This window comes from Carya illinoinensis, chromosome 9 (assembly GCF_018687715.1).
Source record: "Carya illinoinensis cultivar Pawnee chromosome 9, C.illinoinensisPawnee_v1, whole genome shotgun sequence".
Taxonomy (NCBI): Eukaryota; Viridiplantae; Streptophyta; class Magnoliopsida; order Fagales; family Juglandaceae; genus Carya; species Carya illinoinensis.
Genome location: NC_056760.1, coordinates 34,339,109 through 34,359,258, shown reverse-complemented (window position 1 = coordinate 34,359,258; position 20,150 = coordinate 34,339,109).

The following is a 20,150-nucleotide window of genomic DNA, read 5'->3' as shown; positions in this document are numbered from 1 at the left end:
GGACAATAGACTTTAGGAGAACTTCTTTCCCTGCCTGAGATATGAACTTCACCTTCCAGTTCTGGATCCTGTTTCTAATAGAGTCCAATATGGGCCTGAATGCTGCTAGTTTATGTCTTCCCACATACGAGGGAAGGCCTAGGTACTTCTCAAAAGCCTTTGCTTCCTTTACCTGAGCTACAGCAAGGATGGTTTCTTTGTTGATTGGACTGGTGTTCTTGCTGAAGTAAATTGATGTCTTGTCCATGTTTAACCTCTGGCTAGATGCATTTTCATATGAGTTCAAGACCTTGATTAATCTACTCCATTCCAGCGCATTGGCTCTGCAGAAGAGCAGGCTATCATCTGCAAAAAAGATGTGGTTAACCAATAAAGAGCCCCTGGCAAATGGAAACCCAGATACTAGTCCTTTCTCTTTAGCCTTGTCAAGCATACTACCAAGAACTTCAGAGCACAAGATAAAGAGGTAAGGGGATAGGGGGTCCCCTTGCCTCAGTCCTCTGGTTGGGAGGAAGGTTTCTTGAGATTCTCCATTGATGAGAAGAGAGTACCTCACTCAAGTCACACACTCCATAATAAGCTTAGTCCATGCTTCTACAAATCCCATCTTTCTCAAGACAGCTTGCAAGAAAGCCCACTTTATTATGTCATAGGCCTTGCTTATGTCCAATTTCAAGGTCGTATACCCTTCTTTTTTGCTCCTCATCCTATACTACATTGAGTGCATGGCCTCGTATGCCACTATGATATTATCTGAAATCAAACAGCCTGGTACAAAAGCACTTTGTGTTGGTGCAATGATGGATGGCAGAAAGGCTTTTAACCTGTTTGCTAAAACCTTGGCAACAATTTTATATAGGACATTACAAAGGCTTATAGGCCTATACTTAGTAACTAAGTCAAGACACTTCTTCTTGGGAATTAAAACAATGTAAGTTTCATTTACGTCACCTATTCCTGACCTGGTTGAGAAGAATTCCTTCACTGTTGAGAACACCTTGTCTCCTACTATAGTCCAGTTGTCTTGATAAAAGCCAGCAGAAAATCCATCAGGGCCTGGGGAGCTCAAAGGTTGCATCTCAAACACAGCATTTTTAACTTCCTCAAACGTGCATTCAGCTAGTAAATTTCTGTTCATCTCTAGTGTCACCATAGGCTCCATACCTTGTAGTGCCTCTTCAATACCTGTCGGGTGAGAAGATTTGAAGAGGTCCTGATAGAAACTAAGGAAAAGAGAGCATATGCTGCCATGTTCCCTAGCACATTCCACTCTATCATTCTTCACCACTTTTATGGTGTTGGTTTGTCTTCTTTGGGATGCACACTTGTGGAAGTACTTGAAGTTCTTATCCCCTTCCTGTAGCCAGAACTGCCTGGATCTTTGCCTCCATTTGGTTTCCTCCCCTGCCAGCATTCCATCCACCTCTCTTTGCAAGTCTCTTATGGTGTCATTAAGGTCACCTTGGTTTGACTCCTGCAGCTGTCTGATCATGTCACTTTTTAGCCTGATTTGAGTGGTCTGGTTACCTACACTTGTCTTCTGCCAGCTTCTCAGTTGGTGTTTGCATCTAGCCAAGCCAGTTTTGATGGAGCTTAGGGAATGACCCCTATGGGAGTCTGTCATCCAGGCTCTTTCGACTGTATCCTTGCACCCTTCCCTTTTGGACTAGCTGGCTTTATACCTAAGCAGCTTATGCTCCTTCCTCAGCATACCTGCCCCATTGTCACATACCAGAAACAAAGGGGAGTGATCAGAATTTATGACAGGTAGAACATGAACTTCCCAATTGCTGTAGAGTAAAGGCCAGGTTGCATTTCTCAAAGCTCGGCGCAACATTTCTTTAGTGAAACTATCTCCATCTTTTTTGTTGCTCCATGTGAACTTGGAGCCTATATAGCCCAGGTCACTAAGCTCACAGGCATCTAAAGCTTCCCTAAACCTTTCCATTTGAGAGAAAGGCCTAGAGGCAGCCCCTGACTTCTCAGCCATACTGTAACAGCCCGCTAGAAATTCAATTGTGAAATTTCTATTAACTTTAGGAACCTCGTAAAAACCCCATAAGTTTTCACGAATCCATTAATCGTATATGTTTTTGTCTAACTACATAGTTAGTGTTATTATTTACTATGGTATCAGAAGTGTGTTTTTGATTATTGGAGATAGTTAGAAGTGTCAAAATGTATTATGGTTTGTGCCATTAGACTCGGAGGGTTATTTAAAGTCTTATGGCGCAATAACATTTTTTTCATATTTTCGGACAAAACGTCTGTTCAAAACTGTAGATATTATTGGATAAAAAGAAATATCTTGAGGTAATTTTCGTGAATATTATTAGGTAAAAATATTTTGAGTTGATTTTTATAGATATTATTAGATAAAAATATCTTAAGTTGATTTTTGTAGATATTATTGGATAGAATATTATGAGATAATCTTTTATAGATATTTTGGGTAGGAGAAAACTACACTCAACTCTCCAACTCCAGCCTTATCATCTTCCTTATCTCGTCCATAAGTAGCTCCAGCCATCACCTACAAACTTATCTTCATTTACACGTTCCTTTAAAAGAATATCAAATACTTTCTCTCGGACAGCTTTTAGGAGTTCTTTTGCATGCCCATTTCGAAGCTTTTGTAAGTGTTTTATCATAAAGTCTCCTTCATATAAGTTGTTCCTTTTTTAGTCTAGTTTACATGGATATCTTATTTTCCCCATTTTAAGATCATTTGGTCAGTAAAATATTATATAAACTATAGAAAGGTCATTCTGGGAGATAAACTGGAGAATATGTTATAGTTTGGAGTTTTTGACCAAGCTAATGGATAGATATTGGTCCGAAATTTTTATGAAGTATTGTTAACATGTATATGTGACTATTGGTTGAGGATTTTTGCATGATTAAAGGTTTTGATGAAAGATTTTCTTAGATTTAGAAACTTAGAAACTGGAAGAAGAAAAACAGTTTCTGTTTTGAGAAAGTTTAACTCTTTGGTGGTCTAAACCTATTCTAATGACTTTGATAATTTTATTGGAGGATCCTAAGTATCTTATATACATGTTATATTATTATTTTGAAAATATTTGATGTTAGTTTCAAAGATATGAAATTTTATGCAAAGAGATATTCAGATAAGCCAAAGTGTGGATATTCTTGGCTAAATTTATGTTTTGGTTAATTTCTAACCATGTGATCTTGAATTAGAAGCTTATATATGTTTTAGGACATCTTTTTAAACCATGTGATGGTTTGGTTTGAAGATCATATATTTATAAGTCATAGATCAAGAGATTTATCAAAACCAGTTGAGGGAAAAGTTTCTGTTTTTGGACTAAGTGTAAAACCAAAAACTCCAAATGTTATTTTGTGATTTTGGTAACTTTAGTTTGATGATTTAAAGCATGGTTGATGTTAGGATGATATTATGAATATGTTAGAAGTAAGATTTGATTTTTGAAATTCTTGGAGATGTTTTGATTTAAGGTCAAAACTTGTGATTCAAGTGCTTGGATCTTTTTACAAAAAAGTTTGGTGTTGATTATTAGCTTTTTCTAAATGGATGTTTTAAGTATGGTTTTGAACTTAGGATTGGAAGATGTTTGCTGCAAAAATTTTGGCTTAAGCATGAGTTTTGAAGTTGGAAGGAATTGCAACAAAAATCAAGGGAAATGGCCTATGGATGTTTCGGCCATAGTGTGTTTTCCATAGTTGTGTTTTGTTCTAAATTTTTCTGAATTGATATTTAAGTTTAGGAAAAAATTTACATGAGGAATGTAAATTTTGAAAACTTTTGAAGTTAGTATGCAAAATCCTTAAGTTATGGGTAAAACGGTCATTTTCCCACACGTAGAGAGTAAAAATGAAAATTTTACTCTTTAAGTTAGTATTTTCCCATATTTCAAATTATTAGTGATTTAGTTCTAACTTTTACAATCACTAATTACAGTTCCTCGTGATCGCACTTAAGGTTCTATAAGAAACGCGGAGATCGAGGTAAGTTAACTTTTAACTTACTAGCAGTCTACTGTGTATGTGTGTTAAATAAAGGAACTACAGTGTATGTATGTGTGTTATCATATATGTCATGCCATGCCAAGTTATCACGTAATTGTCTATTATACAGAATTTATTCTGTCATCAATTTTTTATCTGTTACATAATAGATTCTGTCATGTATTACTGTACCTTACAAGTACGTCATGCTAAGTATGCCATCTATTACATGTATGTCAAGTCATGTAATATTCACTGTTACAAGTATGTCATGTTAAATATGTTGTCTATTATATGTTATGTCATGTTACGAAATGTTTCTATCTCAAGTTGGTCATGTATTTCAAGTTATGTTCAAGTCACGTTATGTTACGTCAGGGCTTCAGTTATTTCGTATTCCAGTCACGTTTCATCTTGATTACTTATGTATGGGGTCACAGCAATTGTGGCGCATACACTACGTGAGACACAGCAATTGTGACACGTAGAATACATGGGGCCACAACAACTGTGGAGTATGTATTTAAGCAGTTAAAGAATAAGTTTCCATAGAATACATGGGGCCACAACAACTGTAGAATATGTATTTACACATAGAATACATTGGGCCACAAAAACTATGGAGTATGTATTTTTCATATTAAGTCAAGTTTGCGTAGAATACATGGGGCCACATCAACTGTGGAATATGTATTTACACGTAGAATACATGGGGCCACAACAACTGTGGAGTATGTATTTTTCATGTTAATTCAAGTTTCAAAGCAAGTTCATGCTAAGTCAAATTTCAGATCAAGTTCATATCAAGTCAAGTTCAATTCATGTTTCAATTTAAGTTATGTCAATTATGCTATGTTGTACACCAAGTTATGCTTTAATTACTTATGAATTTGATTATACATTTATGCTTTTACTGTCATCCATGCATTATTAGCTTGTGTGGAAGTTTTTTGTTAACTTACTGAGATTTGTAATCAAATCTCACTTTGGTAGTCCCAACTATCATTCCCCCCGAATGGTAGATCTTGTTACAGGACCTGAAGGAGAATCAGGAGCTGATCAACTAGACACAGTTGACTAAGCGACGGTGTGACATAAATGTTACTATAGTAATTAACGTAAATTACTACTTATACGATTGAGTTGCATCTCTAGTACTTTTTGGATCATAACCATTTTGGACTAGTGTTGCGAATATTGCATATTGTTAGATGCATGTTAGGAATATTGCATCTTATATGTCATGAACGGGGGCAGGTAACCTTGTGTTGCATGTCTCGACGCTTCAAATGTCCGTCCGATCCCAAACGGAATTTGGGGGCGTCACACATACTGAGGATTTCATTGAAGTCCCCCATGCACAGCCATGGGGTATGGTTCTCAGGCTTTAAGATTCTCAACAACTGCCAACTCCCTTTCCTTTTCTCAGCTGATGGATTCCCATAGAAACCTGACAGCAGCCAAGGTTGTCCACCACACTCGGGTGTTATGGTTACTGTAATGTGACTCCTAGTAGGAGGTCAACTGAGCCTTTACTTCATTTTTTCAAAGCAGTGCCAATCCACCACTCTTGCCTATACTGTCAACCACAAAACTTTGATCAAATCCCAGCTTATTCCTAATCTTTTCCATCCTCTCTCTTCTGCACTTAGTTTCTGATAGGAACACTACTAGGGGGTACTTTTGCTTCACCAATGAGTGAAGCTCACGAACTGTCTGAGGGTTCCCAAGCCCTCAGCAGTTCCAGCATAGTATTTTCATGAGGGTGCAGCCTCTGCCCCTGCACTGAACCCCTCAGCCTCTTCCTCATCAAGAAGCCTTAGCTTCTTCCTGGCTCCAATTCCTATCTCAGTTTAGGCCTTTCTTTTCTGGGCTTTGCTTAGTTGCTCAAGGCCCAACTTCCCATCCTTTGGTTGGTCCATGTTGCTAGTTGGGCCTACTCGTGCTCTCAGTTTCCACCTCTTGTTAGTAGGGGACCCTTTTCCACCTACTGGACTCTTTTTGCTACTCTGTCCCCTAGGAGACTTCACCCTACCCTTCACTGGAGTGGACTGCTTTGGGGATTTGGCCTTGACCTTTAGGCTTTGCTCAACTAGCCTGCAAGAGCTTTTCATAGAAAAAGGTAGTTTTTGGTTCTTGTGTACTGACTTGTGACCTGCAGTCCCACGAATAGATAGAAATGCACTATTGTGTACTTTCTGGTTCCCCATGGTTTGAGTTGCCTCAGAGCCGTGTGGCAGGCTGCTGGTCTGTACAGAAGGGGAGTTGTTTTCTTCATTGGACAAAGTTGTGGATTGCTGGACAATACCTAGTGGTTCCTGCCATGTGACCTCCACCTCTGGTGGTGGTTGAGACTTGCCTCTACCACCCTGCTGGGCACCTTCCTCTTGGCTTTGTTCTTGGATGGGAGATCCCTGTGAAGGGGAAGAAGGTGAACCACCATACTTCTTCATCGAGAGTTGGTGCTGAGGGGCAGTAGATGCCCTCAGCCATTGACCATACTGCTATTGGGACTGAGGGGCCATGTTGAAGCTAGGACACTTGCCGTTAAGGTGCTTCAGTAATCCACACTTGTAGCATATTGTGGGAAGACATTCATACTTGAAATAAGCCCAGCATTGTTTCCCTTCCAGGTTGATCATTCTACCTCTCTTCAGAGGTTTAGTGATACTGACTTCTACCCTTGTTCTTAAGAAGCTCCCCCATCCCCACCCCTAATCATCCACCTCTACTAAGTGCACCCTTCCTATGGTTTCTCCTATCCTCCTCCCCACCATCTTATTCATCCCTGTGAAAGGTAAGTTATGTATTTGTACCCAGAAGAGTTCTGTGTTGAACTGCACCTCATTTGGAGTCAAAACTCCTTCAAACTCCTTAAGACTGATCAGGTGTCGATCAAAGGACCAGGGTCTTCCCTGTAGGACCTTCTCCTTATCAAAAATAAGCTGGAACTCGAGTAGGAACTTGTTGGACCCTAAGTCCCTGAAGGATAACCATCCTTCTGTGTTCCACACTTTGGACATGGTGGACTTGAATGCCTCCCTGTTAGCATATCGATCATTGAAAACCATAGCCAAGAGGCAGTGATTGCCTCTGAGCTTAGTAGCCGTGACAGCATCCTCTGGGAGGTGGAACTCTTGTTGCTCCTCTTCAGTAAGATTAAGGTTGCACCACCTTTGGGTGATGTCCTCCTCCATTGTTAAGAAAAAAACTCTAAAGGCTTGCACCTAAGTGACACCAGCTTAGTCACAGGACTAAGCACAAACCTCAACCTTCCGCAGGAGAGGACTTGCTCATAAGTGCAACCATTTCTCGACGAGGGCATGATAGTTGGAGCTCGTCACGAAATGTCTCAGTTTGGTAGCACAAATTATATGTCTTATTTCATATTATTTTATCTTATTATTATAATTTTTCTAAACTGCTATACAATATATAATAAATAATTTTATTTTTTTAAATCGATCTCAAAATAAAAATAATAATAATAAAAATTATATTTTAACAATATTTTATTCAACTTTTAACTCTAATATCATCTTAGATCTCATCTCATCTATGTAATCAAACAAAAAAATTAATTGCGAATGCATCTAACCTAGGAATTGATATTGCCTTTATTTCACGTGATGAATTATTATTAGTATTGATTTCATGATTTAGAATCTGATACATGTTTAGATAAAAATTGAAAACGATGCATAGTTTATATATCTTATTACAATTTGTACCAAAGTCAAATCATTTGCTTGTTTCAAATTCTATGAAAGTTAAAATCACTAATTCCTTCGTGAGTCAGGTTAGATACACAACACCAATAAAGCACATTTTCCTAATTTTTGTGTTAGAGATTGTTAGTGTAGAAATAATATGTTGGCATGTTATTATGATCAAACTTAGTCCAGTTAAGTTGTAAATATGTTTGGTAGAGTTTAAGTTGCAATTGGAACAAAAAGTGCAAAGATTACAAGTTCGCAAGACCTGGTGAGATCGACCTAGTTAGAGTAAATTAGCCATAAAGTTTTCTCCCCACATTGGATAGAGTAAATTAGCCATAAAGTTTTCTCCCCACATTGGATTGAAGTGTGATTTGTGGTGTTAGAACTCTAACTCAATTATCTACAAATTAATGCTCACAAGGATCATCCATTTCCAACATTTACTATGTCAAAATAGTTCAACAATTTTAAAGACTAAAAAACTAGACAAAAAGTTCGCTTGGTAGTTCGCTTCACCTTTGCTCAATCGAAAATTCCAAAAATAATTTTTTAACTAGGCTTTCAACTCTCTAAGTGGCCTACTCAAACTCTAAGTATATATAGAATAACATATACAACTTCTAAGTCGTGGAGAGAGGATAGAGCTGCCATATTTAGTTTATTCTTGAGATCAAAAAATCTTAAAAAGATCCACTGTGCATTAAAAATCAATATTATCATGTTAAACAAGCATCCATCATATTGTGCTCATGACGAAGTACTGTTGATTCCATTGGTGTGGACATATTTGCTAGCCAAAAGGATTTCTGGAGCTGCCTGGGTGCAGAGAAAGAGTTTATGTTCATGGTGAAACTATAGAAAGATTGGTGATCTAGAGTTACTAGGGTACATAGATCAAGTGGGATACTCATGGTGTTGCAAGTCATATTTAATTACTTCAAGGGTCTTGTCAGTGCTTCTAAATTGGTTGTAATAAACTTAATTTTTCTAGTAGACTTAGGTGGTGATCTACACCCGGAGTGATTTTAGATTTTGAAGACGTTTTTTAAATGAGTCTCCACTTCATGACCAAAATTGATATGTTTATTATCTTTTTATTTGATTGATTAATTGCTAATTTAAATAGTCGAATAAATTTTGAAAAATATGTATTCATTCCCTCTACATGTATTTGGGATTTGAACTACTGATTTTCAGTTGGTACACACCATTCTAGATTAGTTTCCTGAGTATTACCCTAGACTCAATTTAAAATTGGTAAAAAGACCAACAATATTTCTAAGATGGAGAAAAAGGAGATGCGGGACTCTAGACAATACAATGAAAGAATTTCCAATCAAATTAGATTTGAGTATTAAATTGGGTTAAATTAGCAACACAAGGAAATAATGTCCAACACAATGAAAAAGCTTAATCTCATTGAACATGAAAAAAAGAGTTGACGTATTAAATTGAATGACTCATTTACTCTTTATAATAATCTGAAATATGAGATTTGAATATGAGAAGAATCCTTGGTTCTTGAGTTGTCTAATTCACATGCTTTGATTTCTTCTTTCAAATATGAGAATGCCATGTTATTTGAAGTGAACAAATCACTTGAGTATGAGTTGCATGATTCTAAAAAACATTTGAATAAATTCTCTTGTGATACACTTCATAAATTATTCGAAAATAAAAAACATGCTCATTATAAATCTGATCTTGGTTTTGTGAATGAGTGGTTTTTTGTGTTTTTCTCTTTCGATGTAAAGACATGTTCTAAAAATAATGTGATATATATACATAATAGTGTTATAATGAGGAAAAGAAGGTTATTGTTTCTGAAACCAAAGTAACAACTCCTCACAAGATACAACCTTCTCAAAGTTTTGTCTCTGCTTGCCGTCATTGTTGCAAAATTGGCCATATTCAACCTAATTATCTTTTGTTGAACCCTCAAGAGCATATGAAAGAATATCTCTTTTTAAGGAATGAATTGTTGAGGTTGGTCAAGAATATGAGTGTTTTGTTTAATAGGTTGCATGACATAGAAAAACTTAGTTCCCAATTATTCACAATCCAACATTTTATCCCTTAACATTTGTTCAAACCAACATCAAATCAATTCATAACGAGGTCTAGGAATTTACCTACTATCCAATGGTAGTAGTTTCATGGTAATAGGAGTAGTGATGTTGAAGCTATATGGTGGCATGGTGGATATGTCATTTTTCCATGGTTGTGACAACAGAGGAATAAGGAAAATAGTGTGAGAAGGGAGACCAATAGAGAGGTAGGGATGGATAATGAGAAGTCTCATTTTATCAAACTGGGGTGATGTAGAGGCCGGGCTTGTATTGGATGTGGTGTAGTGTGGATTTTTGTACTAGCAACATGGTGTAGTGGCAAGAACAAGGCAATTTTCGATGATGGTATGCGACGAAGTTGCAAGTGGCAATGCTACAGTGATGAGTGAGAGACACAAGGTCGAGAGATAGATAGAGAAAGAAACATAGAGAGACAAAATACAGAGGTCAGAGAGGGTGAGGGAAAGAGGTAGAGATTGTTTCCATTTTTTATAAGGGAGAGAGCCCTAACAAGCATTGATTAGTCTTCTAGTATTTCCTAGGATGACTTTTACTATGGATAAAAGGCCAACCAAAATTGCTTTCTACAAATATATTTCAATAGGGACTAAGTTGGCTAGGGTGGCACTATTTCGCCTTATGAACCCTAGAGAAACCCTGCATATAAGCCTATATTGTTTGCACAAATAAATTTTTACAATGCTAAGATCTAAACTCAATAGCTAGATCATACACTAGGGTCCCTAAGTGATCAATTAGAGGAAAAGGAAGTGATCAAGCAATTAAAACTAGGAACTGGGCTTGGATGTAGCCACCCTTTGAAGAAAGTATAATAGCTCACTGGTCTAGATGGCACCAAATGTAACAAGGCTCAAGTGATTTACCAAAGTGACGAGACCTTAAAAGTTGTTTTTCTAAGTGTCAGGAATGGGATGTTCTATCAATTTAGGAAATCTTTTGTCACAATACTTGTTAATGTCATAAGTGATAGTGCTAGCATAAGTAATGAGGAATTTTGTGAAATACAAAATCACCTGCTAGTAGAAAGGTTCTTGTGCTCAATCAATATAGGCAAGGTGAATCAATACTTAAGAAAATTTTGAAAGGGCTCTGGTCTAATGGGTACAAGAAAGAGACAAAGTTCCTTTGACTCCAAAACCATGCCTATTTGTTCTAGTGAATTGGATGATCGGGGCGAGGGCTGCCCCCTCCTCCCCTTACTCTCATTTTCCTGATGTGAGCCTTGACTTACCTAAACCTTTTTTACTTGGCCTTGCTTGATCGCCTACAGGATTGGCAATTTTTCATCACATGCTAAGTGAATAGGTGTTTATGAAACAAGATTATGTTGTACCCAAATCATTGATCATGTTTGCTATATCTTCTGATGTTGGACAAAATTTAGATAAATTCTGGTGGTTAATTTCAACAGATAATTCACAAGGAAAAGAACAAGAAAATCACCCAAAACATAGAGAAAAATTAGTAAATGATATCCCATATCAATTTGAATTTGCACCATCTTCCAAGGGCCATTTATGGGCTAAAACCAACTCATCATTCCTTGTTCCATTGCTTGTCTTTAGTGCTTCTTCACAACTTCTTTGATCAGTTCCTTTATCTTTATGTTTGACACTATCAATGCTCACATCATTATGTTGATTTATGTAGAAGCAATTTTAGTCACAAGCACTAATGTTAGTCTTATCATTTCTTTTATTTCATGCCTACAATTGGCTTTTAAGGACCTTAGACTCTTCAAATATTTTCTCGATGTGCAATCCAATTGCAACTCCATAAGTCCTCATTTGTGTCAAGAAAAAAATATATTATTGACCTTTTACACTATGTCCATACAACTAAGCATACTCTGCACCATGTGTCTTTGTGTAACACCCCGTACCTAGAGGGTCAGGAAGTTAGTTCTTGTCACTTAAAATCACATCCCATAATACAACTATAAACTCCAAAGTCTCAATAACAAATAAAACTTATTGGTTCAAACTAAAATATACGTTACTCTACAAGAATATCAATGTACTACTCCAACATAATTAACTAAGAACATCACAAAGTCTCAATAACAACATCAATATCCCAAAATAATACTCAAAATAAAATGACTAGTTTCTTGAATAAAATCCTCTTATAGACTCTTGTAACCTTTGGCACTTATTCTTATACCACGCTAAACTAATCTCACACATGCTTTCTATTTTTTATTCTTAGTTGAAACATCCAAATCATCTAAAAAAATAATAGAGATAATTGAATGAGTTATCAACAACTAAATAAGTAGCAAGCATATACTAGTGTGCAAAATATGAGCCAGTTATAGAATGCAGAAAAATAGAATATCAAAATAACAAGGCAACATTTCAGAAACATTTATTACAATAATAAGATATACAAAAGACCTTATGCACAAGTATAATTAAATATCATAAATAGAAGCAAAGGTCATGTTTACCCCATGGTAGAGTTATGCATGTTTGTTGTTAGCTAAATAGAATAGAAATCACTATTTTGTCACTTAAGTGATGTACTCAAAACAGTGGCCGTGTTTACCCCCATGACAGGGTTGTGCTTTCTGCAGATCTCTATGCATAAATAAAATCACCATGTAACCAAAGCGATTGCACTCAAAATACAAACCACTACTATAACTCATGGTAAGGCTAGAGGCCATTACTATTACTCGTGTCAGGGCTGGAGGCCGCTACTATAACCCATAGTAGGGTCATAACCAAAGTAAAACAGAATCTTGTGCCTTGGATTTTTTCAAATGCAATATTATCTCAGAGTACAGAGTAGATAAATATCGTATAATGGGATCATATATTTCAAACTTCATATCCACATTTTATGCAGTATAGAAATTTAGTACAAAAACTGTTCATGCCTACACTAATCATGATAAAATATCTGATCTCAAAATTCAGAATAGAGAATAATGCATAAAATAACCAAGACTATTTTCATAACAAAATATACTGGTTTTCACAAAATCAACCCCAGTCAATTTTAGGCAAACGCTAGCATAGGAACATCACTTACCTGATTTTTGCATTATAGTATGTAAGCTTTTAACTCGAACAAAACTAGTATCATGACCTAATCTAGAAACGTCACTAACATTAAAAACCCATACCAATACAAAACCAATCTAACAAAAATCTATAACCCAAATGATAACTTAATAAGAGCCAAAATACACTCCTTTAACCAATTATAATTAATCTTAGTGCTCTAAACATCCACCCTAAGTTTTTTACTACCAGATACATGCACGACCAAATTCTTTGTTTCAATTTAGCACAACCATAGCAAATGACCCAACAGATTTCTTCTTCCTCTATTGGGATACCCTCGTGACCAACCTCCAATACTTCAACTTTCCATCAATCAACCAATGACAATAACAAATCCAGCAGCACATTCAACTCCGCCACACCCTCCAAGAATAGTCTAATTAATCAACAAAGACCAAATTGACCACAATTGAAATGACAAGTACACGAGTAAAGAAGATACCTCGCTAGGCCTGAAGCAATGTTCGACTAGACTCGATGATGGAACATCGAGAATTGAATGATATCGTGTGGCTAGGCTCGTGGTGTGGTAGCCTTTGCCAGTGGTGGCTAGCTTAGCAAGGAGAAACAAAGTTATTGTGAGAGAGAGAGAGAGAGAGAGAGAGAGAGAGAGAGAGAGAGAGAGAGACTTATCAAAAATTTTGTGCAAAGTCATAACTGGCGGTGTGGCAAAGCTTAGGCAGTGACAGTGACAAGCTACGGCATAAAATAAGGAGGTGGGTGACATAAAATTAGAGGTGAGTGAGAGAAAGGCATATGGATGGTGAAAAAGAGACATGAATTTTAGAGAAAGTGAGTAAATAGAGATTAAATTGGAGAGGGAGACTGAGGCAGACCTTGGTGGTGGTGACGAGTACATGAAAGTGTACTCTGAACATTGCTTTTGTAAGGTTGATTGTTAGATTATATGTGTTATTTAAGCATTTTGATTATGTTTTTCCAATTTAAACTTTAATTTCTCAATGCCCAAATTTTGATTTAGTGTCTAACGAGTTTATTGCATAAATAAATTTCAAAATGATTAAATTGTAGTCTAGCTAATAAGGAAGAATTCCATACATCCAAAGACAAAAAAAATCGAGTCATAAACAATGAAGGAAAGAGCAATTAATGAAAAATATTCAGAATCTGCAGCCTCTCTGAATATCTATTAGTATTATGGTCATATCTTTCTCTGCTAATATCCGATTGAAGATGTTTAAGATATGTTAGAAAGCTAACTCAATGGACTACATTTGTTCTAAAAATAGACATTTTCTAATTCGGCCGTTTACTAAGCAAAAAATGGCCTGCAATATGCATATAGAAATCTGGAGGATTACCTACTGAGTTTGCACGTGATTTTCTTTCCATATTGGGGATAGCTTGTGAAAAGCGAGGAAAATAGAGACATAAGGGGCAGAAAAGAAAAGGCCATTCTAGTTTTTGGGAGAGTGGATGCTAGGGTTTGGAGAAACTCATCTTCCAAAAAAAAAAAAAAATCTTCTTTTGAATGGGGAGCTAATTCATTGGTGAGGTTAGGGATGAACTTGCTTGAATGATGATGATTTCAATTCTATCGGATTTATGTAATAAACTTTATTATTGATTTTATTCTTGTTTATCATCTCTCATTAGTCTTCCTTGTATTTGGATAATTTTACAACCAATACCTTTCATAGATTCAGTCATGCTTTCTTTATGAGATTGTTGAGGTGTTTATGATCTAGTTGTTGATCTTATTGGTGTGATTTTCTGCTGCAGTATTGCTATTAAGTATATTGTCATCTTTGAATCTAAGTCTATAGGATAGCAATCTATGCTTTCAAAATAAGAGTGGTTTTCAAAAATTACATGTGAACATATTGGTTATAAAATATATTTTCCAATCAGAGAGTCTGGTGCTATGATCTCTAATTGAGTATCCAATGAATCTGATATAGATAGAATTATCAAGTTCAAGTAAGGGATTCCCGATACTTCATTGCTATTAATTCCAGTCAAACCTTTTCATTATTACATTTTGGCTCTTCAGTTTATTTCTTTTCAGAAATGATTTGTCTTATATTGCTACTTTGATTTTTGTTTTCTTAAATTTTTAGTTTCTTTATTCCTTCTGCTATTCTTTTAATTTGTCTCTTTGTGGAATCGACACCCCAAAGCTGTGCTACAACTGCTGCATTATTCTTTGGGCATAATCAGGTGGCGTGAGGTGGCACGTTGGCGACGGTTACCTTTATCGATCGCCATGGATATCCTAACACAGAGACATGGTGAGATGCCGATAGAGAGCTAAAATGAGAGAGAGAGAGAGAGAGTGGCACAAATAGAAAAAAAAATGAGAGCATAAGAGAGATATGAGTGGACTTACTGACATGGCGTGGCATTGAAAATCGGCGACAGAAAATATAGGTGACAAGGGAAAAAGATATACAGAGGGGTGATGTATGATGACGACCTAGTCTTGTGGCAACGACTTGGCAAAATAGAGAATGAGGGACAGTTGGGACGTGTGGGGGATGGGGCTGATGTGTAGAAGGTATTAGTGGGAAAGAAAAAAATACAGAGGAAATAATAGGGTTTCAGAGGACTCGGGCCTTAAAATTTTGGCTTGGCTCTTAACATAAGCTAGGTTACTTTGGCTCTCAACTCGCAAGATTGGGTGTTGAAACACTTGAAGATAGTGCTTTCCATCGTCATGTTGTTAAAGCTCCCCAATATTGCCCTGTCACTCAACTTGAAATTGCCTTCTCTATCAATCAACTATGCTAACACATGCACTCAACCACCTCAGCTCACTAAACATTAACTATGCAAATTCTAGGGTGTTAGGGGGAAATCTTCCAATGAAAGCTCAACCAACCCAAGACTCATCTCTCAATCCCAAGAACCAAATGCGCACTACTGACCATCGAGCAACCAAAACCAAGTCCTTGCCTCCAAAAGTGCACACTGAGAGTAGTCCTCTTGTCCAGAATTACTTGCTATGCGGAGTTCTCGCCCCCAGAAGTATTGCCAAGAGGAGTCATCACCCCCAAAAGTACACGCCAAGAGGAATCCCCTCTAAAAGAAGTCCACACCCCAATAGTGCCCACCAAGAGGAGTGCCTGGAAAGAGGATCCCTCGCCCCCAAAACTGTCTACCGAGAGTAATCCTCACCAAAAGAAGACCCCACTCGTAGGATTCCCCACAAAGAAGAGTCCTTGCCCATGTGGGTGCTTATCATTGGACTGCTCACTGTGAAGCTTTCCAAGAAAGTTCTATGAGATGCAAAAGTGTTTGCAATCTTCCCCTCCCCCCTCTCATGACCACAGGCAAGGTCAAAAATTATTGACATACCAGGGAAAAGGTTTCAGTAAGCATCCAACTAGGGAGAAGTTACCCACACTAAATGGGCAAAAACCTTAAAGCTTGATGTGTACTAAATGAGATGCATACCACCCTATCCCAGATCATGGATGGCCAAGTGGCGGTAGCCTACCCACCCCCTCTAGAAATAGAGAAACATTTAATGTCTTTTTTTAAAATCATGTGTCACAAAGAACTACTATCCCACATCCATTCAACCATTCGATCACCTATAAATGCCACCAGACTGGCCCATGAGAAAGGTTGATGATTTTTTCTCAGAGTAATTTATTGTTCTCTTATCTTAAACTTTCAAGAGGTCTAACTTGCTCTTTTGAGTATTTTAGCTGGCCCAACAAGCTGGATTAACCGTATTACAGGCGAAGAAGACAAGAGAAGTCCAATACTTTGTTAAGGAAAACTGCGAGAACATAGGGTATCTTGAAGGTCTATTGATATTGGATTGCTTTATACTAAAGTTTCAATTTCCCTTCATGCCTATTGATGCTAATTTAGGGAGGCATCCAAATAATCTAAAATCCATCACTAGATTTTGTATTTTTCTTGTTAATCGCTTAGTGTCCTAATGAGCAAATAAAGAAATGGACTATATCTGTCAGACTTTATTGGATCCAAATGCTACATTATGAATTACATTACACGTCTCACATTCCTATCCTTTCATTCTGTGGTGTGAAATAAAAGTGCATTGACATTAGCTTCCAATCCTATATTTCAAGCATGTACTGGACCAATATTTGAGGAGAATTACCATTTTATTCACGACAAAATGGGAAGTTGAGGTATCATGTGTGCAACAGCTTGGTTCAATTTTTCAAGGACAAGTATCCGGTGTGTAATCAACCCATCAGCTTGCACAACGTGGGGGTTTAGAGTGGCAGATCCACCTGTTGAAACAACACATGCAGGAAACACATGGATGTAATCAACCATACAGCTCATTATGAACTTCGGTTGCCAGTAAAAGAGACTCAAGATCAGTCCCTTCCTTTCCATCTACTGTAAAGCCCAGGCCTGAGGTCTAGACTAGAGTTTAGCCCAACCCTTGAGATCACGAACGGCGTCATTTTGGAAAGTTTCTTCTTCCCTCTTCAGTTTCTTCCTCCCCTGACTTTCCCTCTGTTTTGGCTTACGGCTCCCCTATTTCTCTCCCCAAATCCCTTCTCTTCTCACTCATTTTTTCAATTATTTCTCACCATTTCATGCTCTCAAACCTATTGGAAAAATCATGCATCTCTCCCTCTCGCCCTACTCCATTTTCGGTGATCTCTAGATGTTGCGATTTTTTTTTTTTTTTGGAGGTTTCAAATTTGCTTCCGTGTTCAAGTTGCACATCGGTAGGTTCTCTCTTGGCCTTTTTCCTCTATTTCTTCTCTTTGAGTTTTCCGTCTAGATTTGGGTTGATTTTTGTATGTTTTACTACAAACCCTTGGGAGTATTTTCGGTTGATGTAGCTGAGCACTGTAGAACGTAGACTCGTTTGTCTCTCTTATTCTATCATGTCTTTCTCTTTTCCTAGTATTTTTTAGTGTTTCGAGTAGTGTTAGAGTTTCAGTTTTTGGGGTTGCCGAGACCCTCTCATTGGTAAGCTTTGATCTTTTTCTTTCCCTCTGTAAATTCCATGTTTTAGTTTAAACTCTGTTGAGTAAATTTTTACTTCCAATTTTTGCTATTGCAAACCTATGTTTTTCACTGAGCACAGGTGCAAAATGATTGAAATATTGCTAGAATGAATTTTTTTTTTTTTAAATAAACAGTAGTGAATCTTGATGGGTGTGGATTATAATTAAGGATTTTTGGACCTTTTTTTTAGTGGAGTTGTGAACGGAGAAAAGTTTGATGTGTGTATTGCTTATTTGGTTGCGTTGGTGGTTGTTTTAAGTTATGGGCTGCTGTGTTGGTGTTGATATTTCAATTATTTGAGTTTGACGTTGGTTGGTGGATGTGTAGGTTAGTATTGAAATTGGTATATCTGAAGTGTGGGCTATCCGGATTTTTATGCGGTTGCTTGAGTTGCGTTAATGTGCTTAAATATGGTTTAGAATTATGGGTTTTAATTCTTTAGATCAAAGTTGTGTTGTTGATCATTAACACTTAGTGTATTTTCTTTTATTCTATGAATAGGTGACAAGACTATTAGTGGTCGATTTCAAGGTATAGATAATACACTGCAGGAGTTAGGTAATCGGGGTTCCTATGCTAGGTTTTACACGAATTATTGAGATTGAGGTTGACTTTCTGAAAATTTTGCATGTTTTTGTTATGAAATGAGAATTTGAGAAAAATACAGCATCGGTCATTTATTTGCATTACTCAAGAAATTTGAATGAAAAGGAAAAAATATTTTCTGACATGCATTGTATAGACATGAGCTATATTTTGTCATGCTGTCTTTGAAATGTGAAAATGAGCGATATTGAAAATTTGAAAAATTGTGTATTGATTTAGAAAGATGCTCTGACTTTTATTTTCAGAATGTGAGAATGATCTGAATATGTTTTGGTACTCTATTTTCTTTTGATATGGCATCTGAAATACCTTTGCTAGCTATGTAATAGGTGGTCGAGTACTTATGGTTGCCAATGTCATTAGAAGGGTTTGAAATGGGTATTTGGAGTCTTTATTGTTATTTGGATATTTGAGACTTATTAAATTATTAATTTATTATGTTAAGGTTATTGGAAGATTGTGGAGACAAGGATTTATGTTAATTGTTTCTTATGCTTTGATGTCTTTTTGATATGAAGTTGATAAAGATGAATGTATGATTGTTTTGAAAACTTTGGAGATTTTAATTGTATTGGGAGACCTGATTATAAGTGACAGGTAGTAATTCTCCAACCCACTCGGGTAAGAGGCGTTACATCTACAGACCGCGACAAACAAAGAATTGTTATAATGTAAGGAAAGTCAGTCGTTATTGTCCAATGTATATATGTCAAAATCCAATGTATATATGTCAAAATCCGATGTAGATTCAAAAATAGAGTGAAAATTTCTTTTCTTCATCAATTGCTTGTTTTACATTTTACAATCACATGACTGATCAAAATCAAATCTTGGATATTATTGCAAACTGCTTTACATTCATGGATGTGTAATCTTAACACCTTAATTGCAGCTATAAGCTTGTCTTGGAGCATACATGGAATTTGGCAACTAATGAACTTCTAGCTTGGACCAAGATCTTTATGGAGCTAAACGAATGGGAATTTCCTGGTCAATCCTTGCAAATCTAACTCTTAAACTTAAATCAACGTGAAGTCTCTTACAAGGACGAACTTCATAACATGAGTCGTTTCCCATGTCTGTCATCAAAGCCTCAAAAAGTATATATTTCAGGTAATTATGGGAGAAGAAAAGATGTTCCCATACTAAGGTTGTTGGCTATGTTTTCTATTCTCCCAAAATAAGGAAAAGAAGAATAATAATCAAACAATGCCTAAAGACAAAGTTTACATAAAAATAATCAATGGAAAGACTTTATTTACTATTGAGGCTTCGCCAAAATTGCAAGTTCTCTAACCTGCAGAATGTTAAGATATTATGCAACATATCTAAATACATTTACACCCTAACCAGGCTTACTGATGTAGGAGGATTTTTCTTTACCTATCTTCAATGGAAAAGTCGAGGTCAACCAGCTTCTTTAATGAGGTTAGAATTTCAAATTTTGAGGCACGCCGCATGCTTCCACCTCTCCTAGTGCTTGCTGCCAATTTTGCTGCATATATGGTAAACCCTAAGCAGTGTGGGGGCAATGGTGCACTCTCTTCCACCACAAATTTGGGCATAGAGGTGTTTAGTGCTATAAACAAAAGTTTCTTATATATTGATTTCCCTCAACTTACAATGAGGCAGTGCCTCTGTATTTATATTAATGAAAGAGATACAAAGAATTCTTTACAGCAGAAGAATTACAGCTAATA